This window comes from Zingiber officinale, chromosome 3A (assembly GCF_018446385.1).
Source record: "Zingiber officinale cultivar Zhangliang chromosome 3A, Zo_v1.1, whole genome shotgun sequence".
Lineage (NCBI taxonomy): Eukaryota > Viridiplantae > Streptophyta > Magnoliopsida > Zingiberales > Zingiberaceae > Zingiber > Zingiber officinale.
Window position 1 is genome coordinate 111,803,013 of NC_055990.1, and position 3,879 is coordinate 111,806,891.

General features: G+C 33.7%; 1 long non-coding RNA gene across 1 annotated transcript; it reads left to right on the forward strand.

Moving 5' to 3' along the window:
* Window positions 1-325: 325 nt before the first annotated feature.
* On the forward strand, window positions 326-813 carry LOC122053965. Its single transcript, XR_006132475.1, has 3 exons — window positions 326-381; window positions 474-593; window positions 683-813. It is a non-coding gene; the product is annotated as an uncharacterized LOC122053965 (long non-coding RNA).
* Window positions 814-3,879: the final 3,066 nt, after the last annotated feature.

A 3,879-nucleotide genomic window follows, 5' to 3' on the forward strand; every position in this document is an offset into this window, starting at 1 on the left:
TCGGCTCTGGGCTAGATTTGTTGGGATTTTTGAGTTCCTTGTTGGAATTTCTTCGCGCTGGTTGTTTTGATGGCTAGACTTTCTTTTGAGGGGTTTAAAGCTTGTTAAATTAAGGTGATGGTGTAGATCTATTAATATTTTTTAGTATTTACTTTTATTCTTGGTTTTGACTTCGCTTCTCAGGTCAGAGGTACAAATCTTTGATTGGTTTTGCTTCTGCTTCATTTTTTTTGGAGGGACAATTAGGGACCTTCAAGGGGATGTAAAGGCAAAGCAACCCTCAAAAATAAAATTACTTCTATCTTTTGCATAGAGTGCCAGGGTACTGGCGTGGCCATCCAAGGAGAAGAGCTTGAAAAACTAACAATTCCCTTGTCTGAGGTTCACAATCAGTTGAACTGCTTCTTGTATAATTTTTGTTTGTTACCTTCCCTTCTTGTGATGGTTTGCTGTTCTTTTTATAATCTCTCCAGATGTTCCTATATAAACTGAAAGCAATCGAAGCTAACAAGGCATGGATGAAGCATCCTGAAATTCTTCAGAAATGCTCCACTGGACTTCATTTCCCTTCTGAGCGTGTCAGCAATTGTGAGGTTAGTAGTTCATTTACTGGTATATGCCCATTGAAAACCAACACGCTTCATCTTAATATTATGTACAATTTTTTTTAAATCATGAATAGGAAAACGTGAAGCCTCTAAAGCTGCTGCATTTCTTTCGGGTTGATGGGTAGGAGAAAGCTCAATATACACCAGACTCGGTGAATCAATTCACTTGTAAATATCGTTGAATCCCTTGTACTAGTTTCCTGTAATTTGGTTATGCTGGTAGAAATTAGGTAGTAACAATCCTCTGTAACAATAATTCTTCACATAATATAATTCTTAACAATATTAGGGTCCCTAATATAATTTTTGTAAGTTTTAGATAGATTGCAGAGAGAACTTGAAATACTATACTTGATTACCTTACAAATTTCACTGATATTTTCTCTATATTTTGGTCATTCTCTCAGTATTCCTAATCTAAATCAGGTTGTATTTATACACTTTGCTATTACACTTTACTATCTGTATCAGGATCTTGGTCAATTATCCCATCAATTTAATGGTTATTAATATTGAGGTAAAGTGTGGTAAAGGATTCTACTTGGGTGAAGAATTGACATGTCTTATTTGTATAAACGGTGGTTTTCTTTTTCAATTTTATTTGTGCAATTATGTGACATTTGTTTTTATTTGGTAATTTGTCATAGTATTTGTTCTGAAGTATGTGAAGATCAAATGTTATTTGTTACTTCTTCCATTGATATTCTGATTTTCTTTTGATGCCTTGGAGTTGGATAAATATTATTCCTTTTGCTTTGATTCTGTTTAATTTTTACCAAGATTGTAGTTATATCTAAGAGGTCAAGGAATATGCAGGCCAAGGTTCTAGGTGCTCTCTAGCCCACATTTTGCACCTCCTTTGAGCTGAAGCATTGTTTTTTTTTGGAAGAATTCATGTTCCTTTTCAATCTCATGTTTAATGAACCTTTCAATAAATTAGTGTTAATGTATTCGGATCACAGAATGTGAATTCACATCTATTGATTATGTGGAAGTTTAATTATAATCATGCCTCCTCCATGCTGCTTAGATTTATGAGGTTTAAGAATGAAGGAAGAATCTTTCATTTTATTCTTTTGAAAATTTATTATGTTAATATAAGTAGAATCTTTTTGATGATAGTGTGAATAAATTATTTTATATATTCCAAGAAAAATCATAATAATCTACTATACACCATGCATCACTATATTTAGCTTCTTTCAAATCAGTTGCTGTATAACAGATTATTTCAAATTTGCAGATCAAAAAAGCCGAGCAAATAAGTAAAATTATGGTAAATGGTTTATTTTTGTAAAGCATTTGATCCCATGTATCTAAATTATTGGCTTATTCTTGTTTTCAGTGTTTTGGTTCCTGGTCATTTATGTTTTGATAAATTATGCAATTATATGGAATGATAGCAGAAAAAGTAGTGAGGAACTGATTTAAACAATACCTTAACCGTTGACTATTGGATTGAGGAATTGTTCTTTCTTTTAGCATACAGAACTCTAGTATTGCATTTTTAGGTAGCAGAGTTTTTTGAAAATCTCATTTATCATTGTTCTATTGAAATTTGTTTTTGGAAATTGAATGTAACTAAGCACAACACAGCATGCTAGCCATATTGAGAAAGATACTAGAATGGCAAAGTGGAGGTGACTGGATGTAGTTTGAAGTGGTTGCATACTGAAATTGTATATCTTTCCATTGAATGCCCTCAGTACTCATTGAGTTCGTTTTACTAAATGATCTGTTGTTTCTTTTCTTTTTTGCTTTAATGAGCTCTACTTATGTTCTCCAACTAGTTGCGTGTTTCATCTTATCGCATATCTATACTAATGATTATTTGCTAGCATGTTTAATCCTAACCACGAGATCAATAATTATTTTCATATGTTCCTTTGTTTGACATTGAGATACTAATTTTGGGTGTTGGTGCACCAAATGTAGTTTCTTATAATCGATGAAGCCGACCGAATATTGGAGGCTAACTTTGAGGAAGACATGGAGCAAATATTTAAGCGGCTAGAAAAGGTATGCTATTTAGTTCCCTTCGGTTTATAGTTATTACAGGAGTGTTGCAAAGTTGGCATCATGTTTTATAATTATCACATTCACTCCCTAATACGCAGACAAGACAAACTGCTCTATTTACAGCTACCTAAACTAAGCAGGTTTCTATTTCTTTCTAACTACTATTCATAATCATTTTGGTTTTCATTTTCTTTAACTTATAAAAAAAAATTGCAGGTTGAGGATTTTGCGAACTTGTCATTTAAGGAAAAGCCTGTATATGTAGGTGTTGATGATTGAAGGTCGAAGGTAATCTCCAGATTTATTTTTATCATTGTTTTTTACTCGGTTGTTTCGTCAATAGCAAGGTTGACACGAATTCATCTTTCTCAGGTGACCGTCGAAGGGTTGCAGCAGGGCTATTGTGTCGTGCCTAGCAATAAAAGGTTTCTGGTCTTGTATGCTTTTCTTAAGAGGAACCTTTCGAAGAAGATAATGGTCTTCTTCTCCTCATGCAATTCGGTCAAGTACCATTCTGAGCTTCTCAGATACATTCATGTCGATTGTCTCGATATCCATGGAAAGCAGAAGCAGCAGAAACGAACTAGTACATTCTTTGAGTTCTGCAAAGCCGAAAAGGGTATATACTGCTCTGCACTGATGTTGCTGCTCGTGGACTTGATATTCCTGCTGTGGTAAATTAAACTTTGCTTTTATATTCATGCATTGTCTAATCTTAATGCCACATCTTGTTGATTGGCCATAGGACTGGATTGGCCAATATGATCCTCCTGGTGAACCAAAGGTGCGAGTTTAACCAAATGGCATGGTACCCTTTAAGATGCCTTATAACATATTATTTTTTTTATTTTATTCAGGTAAGAGAACTGGAGAATCAATTAAATGGTGAGAGGACAACTAAGAAGGATGTTGCAAAGTTCCCAAAGCTTCCAGTGGCTCCTTTAAGATGGAAACCTCCTTTACAAAGAATCACCAATCAGTTGTCACCCTCAGGAAGAATAGTTATGTGTAATTTGTGGATACTGACTTGATGTGCACAATAGCTATTATCTTTTTATGTTGTAAGAAGAATATTTATGTGTTGGTTATATAGATATTGACTTGGTGTGTTTAGATACATCGGTGCATTTTTATTTGTGATTTTCTTAGTGAATTAATAATATTAACTTAATTTTATGATTTGCTTGGTGATAATATTGGTTTTTCACTATTTCAAAAATCGAATTCGTGTCGTTAAACAATACTGATATTA